Here is a 12,142-nt window from a genome sequence, read left to right on the forward strand (position 1 = left end):
ACCACAAAACATTTCATCCCCTAGCCTGAGGCCACATCAGCCCCTTCTACTTGTTCCCCATTTCCCACCTCCTAGTTTCTTCGCCACCTCCACTTTCTCCCACAGTCCCCCAACATTCTCCTTGAAGCTGACAGAGTGAAATAAACAAAGTAGCACACTCTTTAGCAGTTGAGAAGGAAAAGGCCAGGATTGTTCTATGATATAATTTTTTATTTCTGCACAGAAGGAAAGGTTTAATGGAAGTGTTCAAAAGGAAGACTTAACCAGTCTGGTAAATGGAGAAAGAGTCCTGAAAACATAACATTTAAGCTGAGACCGCAGGAGAAGGAGTTAGCTGAGAGAAGGAAGAAAATCAGACCCTGTGGATGAGAAAACGGAGCATGGCGCTTGAGGAGTAAAAAGAAGGCCAATGTGGTTGGCGTAGCAGAGAGAGAGATTTGGGAATGAGGCCGTATGGACAAGGAGGGGCCAGGCATGCAGGGTTTTTATCCCCAAAGCAATAGGAGGTCACTCAAGAATATTTATTTTATATTTATGAATGTAAATATTCGTTATATTTTTCAGATCAAATTTTATTAGTATTTTTAGTAATACTATTTTTTAAAGCCAAGATCTATGGTTTTGTACTCCAAACCTCTCTTATTCACTATCATAATATTCGCCAAAGTTTTCTATTTTGGAATGAAAATGATCTGTATCCACTCATTTTTTTTTTTAACTTACTTTTCTTTAGGGGGAAAAAAATCACATAGGAAAAGTAAACATATCGTACGCCTGCATACGAACTTATCCCAGTTTGAATTGCTATAGACTGTGGGATGAAACAAGCACCCAACTAAGGGTGTTCCAGGGAATATAACATGATTATAGTTCAAAATGTATCTCTCTGACTATATTGTGAAAGTCAAAGCAGACTCGTGACACCGGGTCGTTTCAAACATTCAAAAATCACAAATTTTTATCTTCCTCTCTGCTTGTAGCAAAGATTCCTGTAATTCTTGTAAAAACTCTTGTAACAAAGATTCCTTTTCTCTGTGTTCACAGTGAATGGTTGTGTTCAGCAGGAAAGAAACCAGTCTCTCATACCATTCTTTTCCTAAACACCTGGTTGTTCGGTTTTAACAAGGTGACTGGTTTCCACCATAACTCAGCTATTTTTCCACTTGGCTGGGTCCCCCTGGACCTTGAAGTAAAAATCTCTGTAACATTAGCTTTCCTACTAACACCATGTGGGGTTTTCCACCTACACCATGCCGCTAATGTATGAGTAATTCTGTGAATAATGCAAATGGGGATTCCTTCCTCTGCTCTTTCTTCTACATTTCTACTAGATATACCAAAAGGCAACATTATTTAGTTCTTTTTGGTCCTGTATTCTATCTGTATTTCACTGATTTCTAAGCACAGGTAAAACTCTTGCATCTGCTACTAGCTCCTTCCCTAGTTTATTGTGTATTTGAAGTAACCATAAAGTGAAAAGCTTTTCCAAGTTCCTTTATAGGATTAGAATAATAGTTGCCATTTACCTTTCAGACCAAAGTCCTGTCAAATATAACTAATGAGAAGGATGTCATTCCACATTTGCAGTCACCCTTCCAAAGGCTCCAGAAGTGCAGGGGAAGATGGATCTCCATGTCGAACCACTGGGTTTCATATTTTATGTGTGCAGTAAAGAGTTTACCTTGTCCTCAGTGAAATCATTCCCAGGTTGAGAGCAGATGGGCCATAAACACCGGGTAAATATTTACTGGTTTTAAGCATTCATAATTAAATGGAGAACTTAGAAGTTAACCACAAAGTTTTCTCTCTCTCTCTCTCTCTCTCTCTCTGGCCATAGAGAAAACAATATTATATACTTTGAGGTTTGAAAGAAAAGCATTGTTCTTATACCCAGGTAAAAGCACCCTTGTCCTGAGCCCCGTGCTGCTGCATGTTCATTCTGGCCCTCCTCCAGCCCTACCCCTCCCCGTGTTGCATGCAAAAAGGATGTGCCCTCTCAAAGACTGAGCTTTCCCCTCTGGACCACTTTCTGAATCCTTTTCCAAATGATCATCAACCTGCTTCCTAGGGTGATCAAAGAGCAGCTATCGCAAGGGAGTGTGGATGGAGCCTGGATAGGTGAATTGGGGTCTCCATACATATGCACATGAAGCTCCTTGCAGTGTAAAATGGAGCCAGTGACGAGAGAGAAGGGCATCAGCTCCCTGCACATCTCCACACTCTGATAGCAAATGCTAGCTTAGGAGAAAGAACATCTCTTACTTAACAGTTTATTAACTTGATTTATAACTTAAAATATTTAGATATGTGACATGTGGGTCTCTATATATGTATTCTTGCCCCAAAGCTTACCAATGTGAGGTTGTGGGGCCCTTAGAAGAACGTATCAAAGTTCAGAGAAATCATTGACTAATGATAAATCAGGAAACTTTACATATTTTTCTAAACATAAATCACTAGGCCTATAATACAAAAGATGTAAGGGAGGGAAGGGGGAGTAAAGCTCCACCATTTAGATCAAACAGTAGCTTCAATCTCTTAAGTTGTGCTCTTTGTTCATAAAGCATGGGGAGCCAGAGAGAACATTCTTCCCTCTGCCACAAGAATTCCATCTGTACAGCAGTGGCTCCCAAGCCACCAGCTGCTCTTCGCTCCCCTGTTGTAAGAATGCAGCTGAGGTTGAAAACTTGTCACCAAGTTGGAACCAATATCCACCTGTCCCTCTTGTCAGTCTCTTTCTGTAAAGTCTCCCTGGGATTTAAAATCTAAAGCCATAAAAATGGGATTTGTCTTGACTCTAGAATAGCTATATACTATGCATGCATCGTATGTCCCAGGATGATGGTGTCCCTTTAAAATTGTGATTTTTAAATAAAATAACAGCTGTGCAGTACTATGAACTGCCATTGCACATAAGAAGTTGTTTCCTTATTCAATTCATTGGGTGTGGATTTTATTTTTCAAATAAACCTCCCCCCACCAAAGGAAGAGAATGATAAGAAGAGAGAGATGTTCACAGATATAATTTATACAAACGGCACATCAGTAAATTAAGTCTATTTCTCATAAATAAAAAGTGAATATGTATCATTATATATGTCATGAATATAGGCTTTTTTCTTTTATAATAGGAAAGAAAATGCTTTTGTATAATATGTTTATTAACATACTATTACTTTAATACCAAATGTATTTTGAAAATATATAAATCCTTAGTAGATTTTGTTTCAATTTTTAAATTACATTTAAAAACATGTCTCTCTCTTCATCAAATTATTAATAGGAAGAAATGATTATGACAAAAAAATAAATGTAAAACTTTTTGGAAGAAAAGTACTACCTAAAGATATTTTACATAATCTCAAACTTTGTGTCTAAAATTGAAGAGTGAGTTTACCTAAACTCATAAGACAAAATTCCTTTGGAGTCTACAAAGTGTTACTGGGGAGTGAAGAATCAACCTGGTTCCACCTGTGGATCAACACTCAACGTGTCTGAACAGACGAACCAGAACAGGGCAATCTGAGGTGTCACATGGGTCATGCTTGAATCATAGTGAGCAAGTCATTCATGCATTTTGGAGAACTTCCTTATTCCATGGCTGTCCCTGTTGCAGACAAATGCTGCTGCTGTTGTTGATGTCGTTGTTGTTTAAAACGGCTTTGCAAAAGAGTTGCCTGCTCAAACTCTTTCAACAGAGAATTCGAGAAGAGAAAAAAAGTTGACATCTGTATTTCCCAGTACCATATGGCTCTTATTTAGGAACCAAAAGGGGTCATCAAGTTAGGTATTGTGGATGCTAACTTTATTACTTTTGGGATGAATTCTCAAAAGGACATCCTTTTCACATCTCTTAAAAATGCTCACACCCAAATCGCATATAATTAGAATGGTAGGCCATGCCCTGGGAATAATTAAAATACAAAAAAAACAATAAGAGCCAATGAATATGTCACACATACTGACACAGAACTAATGTGACACAGAGTTGTGAGGAACAGATACTTAACAGAGTATATAGTCTGCTCTCCTTCAGAGTAAAATCTTTAAAGATAGTGTCCAATTAACAGATTTTGATTGAACTCTAAAAAATGGCTAAGTAGTTATATTTATCCAATTTGGATATTCCTTGATATTGGAGGTCTTTCTAATTTTTAAGAAAGAAAACATATACTTCTATAGTCGAGAGGTTAGAAAGTACATATGCCTTGGAGAAAGCATACTGCAGGTATACAGAGCCTCTTGAACATACACTTTTTGTCCTGCTGACACTGAGATCAGAAAGTAATAAAAGAAAGCAATTACATTCATCAATGCTGGGTAGCTTAGCTATTCCTGAAACAGCTTATCAATGAGAAATTGGCTAAGAAAGTCACTTTCAGTTCTCAATATTTCAATCACGGAAGGTGATGCAAATGTCACTTGGCTGCGATTTTAACTCCCTAATTTGTTTTTCCTTGTGCATACCGCTGTTTCCTTTGGAGAGGAAGCAGCAACTGGAAGCCAGCAGCTGAAGGGTAGTGGCTTTCAGTGACTCCCTTCACTTTACACTCCTCATCCCTTCTCCCTTCATCGCTACCTTCACCTTGAATGCCATGAACTTCTAACATATGCCAGGGAACCAGGAAGAACTTTGTAGTATAACTTAGGTTTAACAAAACCTAAACCTGTTATATCCCTTCCTGAATCAGAACATGTAACTCCACCTGGCAAGGAACCACGTCTACTGTTAAGTTATATGCTGTACCCAGGAACAATGCAAGCACTCAGTGCCACACGTACATGTTCAATAGTAATAACTGAAATATTTGCTCACCTTAACCTCCGAGTATGTTCAAATAATATGGGCTGCTAAGATTTCACTACACGTGGACTTTTCTACCACCTCTGCTGCACAGAAAGCTCATTCAGATTTAAGACTTAGCAATACTGGAACATGTTTATTTATGAAATTATTTTCCAGTTTGGGTAGAGAGCCAATTTACACACTTTCGATAATTTCAGTAAATAAATAGAGTGCATCCTGTCTATCACAGTCTTAATTGTCAGTTCATTTTTATATGCAACAAGACTATTTTATTAATATTGACTATGCCACGTGTGTGTGTCCGTGTGTGTGTGAATTTATACAAGCACAGATGTAGATGCAGATAGCTGCCATTCATTAAACGCAGGCAATGTGCTAATCATTTTACTCATTCATTTCACAAATATTTGTGGAACACCTCTGATGTGTTAGGCACTAGGTTAGGTACTAGGTAGGTAGGAACTAAAAAGGACAAACATGATTCTAGTCCTCATGAAGTCTAGTAGAGAAGACAAACATTTAATAAAAGCAATATAGCAAGACATCTAACCAGAGGGTCTGTCTCTATGACAAAGCAGCTTTTAAACTGAGACCTGAAGAATAATTCAGCAGGTGATAAGTAGGGACAGATATATATATATATATTACAAATACATGTAATATATATATTACATGTATTTGTATATGTGATAATGTGAAGTGAGTTTGAGAAACTAAAAAGAATTCAACGGGAAGGAGAGTGATTAGTGGTAATGCTGGAGGAATAGACAGTGGTCAGGTCTGGAGGAGCTATTTTAAGCAAAGTAAGAAATTTGGACTTTACCTTGAAGACAATGGGAAGGCGCTTACAGGATTTAAGCAGGCTAGTATCACTATCGTATTTGCATTTCATAACAGTACGAAGAAAGGACTAAAGACCAAGAGACCACTTAGAAGCCATTTGTAAGAACTCAGGCTGGAGATAGTGATGACCTTGACTAAGGTGCAGAAGTGGAAAGGAGCAGAGGGAATGCATTCAAGACACTGATGTGGTAGTGCCATCAGGGCTTGGAGATAGATTGAACTGTCGGGGGTGGGAAGTAGGGAAGATATGTAGGAGAGAGGAATTGAGGTCTTAACAATTGTCTAATAGGTATAATTGTGATAGAGAGCCAAACCAGATTATTCTACTCAGAATACATGTTGTGTCTCAATTATCTTAGTTCTCCATTTGGATGACAAATGAACCTATGGCACCTACAATGAGGAAGACTCTATCTACTTTTCAGTTAATAGGCAAGCCCTCTCTCTTCATTTCACACATGGAAAAAACATTTTATAAAAAAAGGATTATTTGTATTTTTTTCCTTTGCCTCATCTGAACCTTTTGTAAGGGCACAAATAGAAAGTAAGACCCATCCTCCCAATGACTATGTTCTTCTAACATTATTCTTCATCATTAAAATAGTCTTGTTTTGCATCTCAGGCACTCTGGGTTCTAATGTGAGTCTGAATAATTACCTTGAATCATAGAACTATGTGATTTTGAAAGTCCAATGAACAGACTTTTAAAAACTATTTGTTTACTCAGGGATCATGCTCACAGCACCATAAAAGCTAAAGTTGATGAAAAGCCAGCAGAGTATTTCAAAATTCAGCATAAACCTATCCCAATAACATTCTGTCAGCTTCTAAAACTTGAAAATTAGCTCTACCAGAGCAGTAAAATATTGGTGTGAAGGGAAAGATTGGAAGTGACCCATAAAGCACACTTACTAATAGAATAAAATGTCATTTCATCTGCACATGGGTAGATGTTTCTATAGATTGGATGCGAGAGTAGAGAAAATAATGTAAAAGAGTGACAACTGGCACATTGACAACTCTTAAAAATATACAAAAAGTCTTCTCCAAAAATTTATAAAAAGTCATTTTTACAATGGCTTGATGATGTCTATTATTAATGTCATTATAAGAATCAACTTATTTGTGAGAACTCTCCAGAATAGCATTCAAATCTCTGACTTATATGTTGGGGAAAAGATACATATGGAGTGGAAACATCTGGTGAATTCTTTTCTTATTCTACAAATAATTCTCCCAAATAGCGCAATGTTGATTCTTCAATTATTTATTGCATGAAAGCAAGGAAGAATTAAAATTTAGGACAATGTCATCCAAATGGCTCACACACAGGAAAAACAAACAAGCCAAGTAATTAAAGGGTTGTACCAAGAGGACAATATATAAAAACAGACTAAATGGGCAAAGATAGATATTATTCATGTAGAAGAATATGGAATCAGCAAGACGCAACAGCTGACAGAAGTGCACACAGATACAAATGGCCCTGTGCTCTGACTGCCCCAAAACACGACAGAATTAAACTTGTTCTTGTTTCACTTACTTTTTAAGAAAAATGTTTGACTTTCTTTGCTTATGTTATTCTTTTACAAATGTGAAAATGTGTTAATTATGCTGGGAACCTACACACAAAAGATAGTCCCTGGTGGCTTTTCTGTGCGTGGAGAAGAGCAGCGTCAAAAGGACAGAGATCGCGGTCCTCATCAACAGGGATGAGAGAGGACAACAGATCTGCTTCCTTGAGGGAAACCGCAAATCATCTTTCTCTTCCCTGAAAAACTGAAGTAGAGATCTTCTTTCCCAGGACAAGCACATTAAGTCACAACCCACTGCGAGCCAAGCTTCCAAAAATATTATTAACATCGATAAGTGAATTCACCAAGGGTTCAATATAAATTTAGTGCTAGCAGAAAAGGTCATGATGTCACCTACTTCAACAGGAGAAAAAGAGGGATGGGGAAAGGGAAAGAGAGGAGGAGAGGGAAAGGGAGAAAGGAGAGGAGGAAGAAAGAGAGGGAAAAGGACAAAAAAAAAGAAAGATCCACAAAAAGGTAAGTAATCTATAATATGGTGAAACCAAACTGGCTTAGCCCCTATATGACCAAAACTTAATTTTAAATGACCCCCAATGAAAACAATAGCAAAATCTTACAAGGTACTTGTTTTATACCGGGCTCTGTTCTAAAGGTTTTATGTATCCTAAGTCAGAGATATAATTTATGCGCCCTTTACAGATAAGGTGATTGAGGCACAGAGTGGTTTGGTGAGCAACTTGCCCAGAATCACTCAGCAGTGAAACCAGGATTTGAAAGCAATCAGTTCTGGCTCTAGGATCTAATTGCTATGTCCTTAATTTTTATTATAGAAGCTCTAGATACTGTACTACTCAGAGTGATGGTCCTTGGGATATTTAGTACTGGTCCACAGTAAAGTAAGGCACTTGTACCAGAACACGGTGGCTCGGTTACTGAACACACATCATCCCTCTGAGGTAGGTGTTAATTGACGCTCTGAAACTGAGAACCAGTGGCCAATGAAATGTCTAGTTCACAATCTCACAACTAAGTGCGACCATCAGGATTAGAACTTAGATCTGACTGGTACCCAAATAAACTGTAAGCCTTGCTGTGATGGGCCGAGGATAGGGGATAAAGCAGCTCCAGCACCCTGGAAAATTTGTGAAGTAGAAAAATTTGGGATTTGTTTCTCTATGCCTCCCATTCTTACTCCACCATCATCCTTCAACCCTCTCCTACCCTTCGCCCTCCAGAGATGCCCTTTTTTTTGGACACATCTAGGCAGAAATGTCTCCTTGAGTTCTTTTCAAATTAAGCTAGATGATTTGTTTAATGAAGCTTCCTCCAGCTCAAGCAATGATGAGTTTTCCTGTGAGTCCAATTAACATATGTCCTCTTCCAAATAAGGGCAAAGTACAATTGTGATGTGAGTTTAATCTCATTGCATTCATACTGGGAACGCCATTTTCCATTTAGGAAATAGAAATGGTCCCTCTTCCACCTCAGGTTCCTGTGAGACACGGGCAGTATGAATTGAAACTGCTTCTCCTTCCCACACTTGTGAGGGAAGCAGTTCTGGTCTCCAGCAGCGATGTCTTCTTTACACTGCCCTGAGCACCTAAAGAGCCACCAGGTAAAGGACAGATGAATTGCAAAATCTGCAAGTTAAAAAGGTGAGTCTGATCTTTCACCTGAAGAGCTTTATCTCCAAGAGATGGTCATCCAAAGTTTACATAAACTTTGTAGTAGTAGTAGTAGTTACTTTGAATAGTAGAGTGTATTAATTTTTTACAACTCTAATAGTTTTAACTTTTTAAATTTCTTAATATCAGGCTAAAATCTGCTTCTCTTTATTACCTCTGTTGCAAGCTCTAGTTTCCCCTTCTGTAGCAATATTAAAAGTTCATCCTTCTTTCACCTTCGCACACTAGAAAATTGCCATGTCTCGGTGAGCATTCTGTTTCCTCAGGAAAATGCCAGTTCCTTCAGCCTTCTATCACACGATACAATTTCTAGAACACAGTCACTTGCTCTAGGTATACTCCAGCTCTAGTGGGTTAAGAGAATGGGTTCTGGAGTCAATTGCCTGAATTTGAATCCTGGTTCTACCAGTTTTTAATCATGTGAATGGGGAAATTTATTTAATCTTTCTGTGTCCCGTTTTCACCAACATAACAGAGTACTACCTTATAATACTGCTGTGACTATGTGGTATAACAATGAATATAAAGCATACCGTAAGTGCTCACAAAATTTAGCTCTTACCATTACTCCAGAGTGCAGTGAAACCACACATTCCTCGTTTAGAAATCGTGATTCTGCTAAAGTAGCCAAAAACGCCATTATTCACTCTTCCATTCGGCAACTATTTACCATGTTCCTATTGTGAGGATGCGAAGGGACGGTGATGTGGAAGGTTAGGAAGCGTGCTGTATTGAATAAGTTCATGAGGGGAGACATCTTTGAGAAGGCAATATTTGAGCAAAGACTTGAAGCAAGAAAGTTAACTATGAGTAGGTATACCAGGAAAAAGAGTATTCAGCGATGCGATGCCCAGATTCTAAGGTGGGACTCACCTGACATGTTCTCAGAACACGAGAGGGTCATTGTGGTTGGAGCACAATGCGTGAGAGGGAAGCAGCAAGAGAGGAAGTCCCAGAGGCAAGGAGCTCGGAGTGAAGGGAGAATCGGTGAGAGCCTTGGTGGGGGGAGGCCTCTACTTTACGGAAAATTAAAGCCTCTGCAGAATTTTGAACAGTCAATGATCTGAGTTGTATTTTAAATAGATCATTCTGGATGCTGCTTTGACAAAAGACTTAAATAGATTTCTTCCTCTCGGGCTGAAGACAAAGCGAGTTAGGAGATTACTGCCATATCGAGGGGGAAAGACGATGATGACAGGGCAGGGTGGCCGCAGTGAGGAAGATGAGAAGCGGTCAGACTCTGGGTTGAGCCCGGAGGATTTTCTGGTGGTGAGATATGAGGTGTGAGAGAAAGCGAGGAGTCAGTTACTGTAAAGTTTTCAGGGACAGTCGGAGGTGTGGAGCTGCCATTACGGAGGTAGTAAGGAAGGCTGCTGGCGGAGAAACTTAGAAAAAGCAGGAATCTGACTCAGAACATGATTCGTTTTAGCTGTAACTAAACCTAAGCACGGTGTAGAGCAGGAGTTACACATCTTGAGGTGGGGAGAAAGTCTGGGCTACAGACATAAATTTGGGCTCATCTCAGTGACCAAATGAGATCCGCCAGGAGCGAGGTAGGTAGATCCGGTAAAGAGTGAGAGCCCAAAGACCAGTCCTGGAACTCAAATATTCAGAGGCTGAGGGAGGAAACGGGGAACCAGAAAAGGAAACTGAGTGGGGAAGATAAAGAAAGTGCTGTCCTGAAGCCAGAGGAGGAGATGCAGCAAGCGGAGGAGGGCATTTCAGCGTAGCCATGCGCTGACAGGCCAAGCAGAGTGAGGACTGCGAACTGCATTCCACCACCACCCCGCAAACTCCCCACCTACCCTCACCCCCACTCCCACCCCCCACCACCTGGAGATCAGCGACAACCCAGACAGGAGAGGTTCAGAGGATGGGCTAGGGACAAAAGTTTCCTTTTCTGAACCTCAGACCTCAAAGGTTCCTTTGAGTTGGGGAGACTGAGCTGAGAATTTGGGGAGGCCAAGGCAGTGCAAAGACATGCAGAGCAGAACGGCAGAGCAAAGAGGTTGCACAGAGAGAAAGTTCTGGAGATCTGAGGGTGACCCTCTAGCGGGGCTTCAGCTGGGGACCGAACAACTCCTGCTTGTGAACAGCAAACACCCAATTATAGGGGAAGAACCATAGATATGGAAGAAGAGAAGCAATTCTCAGGTCACAGGGGGTTAGAAATAGTTGACAGAGTAATATTGCATTTCCTTTTTTTTTTTTTTTTTTTAAGCGAAGCAACCCTTGATTTACCTCACGGATTGCAAGGATCTTGTCAACTTTCAATACTTTATTTTTATTTTTTTATTTTTTTGCCTACAGCACCTGGTCTTCCTACGTGGTCTCCCATCCAAATACTAACCAGGGCCAAACCTGCTTAGCTTCTGAGATCAGACCAGATCCGGCTTGTTCAGAGTAGCATGGCTGTGGACTATAATAGCATTTCTTAATGCTGGTGGGAATTACTCAATAGAGAAAACAATCGCTGTAGACAAGGAAGAGAGAATCGGTAGGGTGATGTCTCTGGAGGCAAAAGGAGTGGGGTCCAGTGCACGAATAGAGGCACGCACTGGGAAGAACGCTGTAGCTGGCAAGAACAGGTGGGGGACATATTCAGGGCTGGGTAGACATGGCGGAGGGGAGTCTGTGCAGCTTCTCTTGGGGCCGTTTCAGCTTTCCCGGTTAAGTAGGAGGCATGAGCATCAGCTGAGAAGGAGCATAAGGGAGTAGATGCCAGGATTGGAGAGAGGAGAGTGAAACAGCGAAAAGTCCTAGGGCACCAGGAGCGTTTATATGGTTCTACGACTATCAGCATTAAGGGCTTATTTGGTCATGGATTTGAAGTGAAGATTTCCAATGTGGTTATGTTTTCTTCCAGTCACTTTCAGCTACACAAGGGCAAGTGTAAGGTGGTAAGGATTGGATTTCCCCTGGGTTGTGGATTTGCTATAAAAGTTAGATAAAAGGGCAGAGGGGCAAGCAAATCATCACAGTTGAATTGGATTGAATGTTGTCCTTTTTGTTTTTTCTCTCACGAACTGCTATTAAGCCAGATCTTCTCTCTGCTATATTTGTGCGATTGATTTTTTTATTCCATCACCCATCGTAATAACTCGCCTTCAACTTTGGATCGGTGAGTGTTTAGTTCTTCCAGTCACACCAGAATCACTGAAGAGGACAAAGTCAAGGGCAGAGTCTACTGGGTCACCTCTGAAGACCTTTTGTCAGGGTAACATTAGTCCATTCGTCGATATACTGGGTAAATATATTTAACCAGCTTTAAG

The 12,142-nt window shown here is 40.1% G+C and overlaps 1 pseudogene; it reads right to left on the reverse strand.

Annotated features, from left to right (window-relative positions):
* Window positions 1–11,171: 11,171 nt before the first annotated feature.
* LOC120591354 (uncharacterized) lies at window positions 11,172–11,290 on the reverse strand (annotated as a pseudogene).
* Window positions 11,291–12,142: the final 852 nt, after the last annotated feature.

Source organism: Pteropus medius, unplaced genomic scaffold (assembly GCF_902729225.1).
Source record: "Pteropus medius unplaced genomic scaffold, Ma_sr-lr_union100, whole genome shotgun sequence".
Lineage (NCBI taxonomy): Eukaryota > Metazoa > Chordata > Mammalia > Chiroptera > Pteropodidae > Pteropus > Pteropus medius.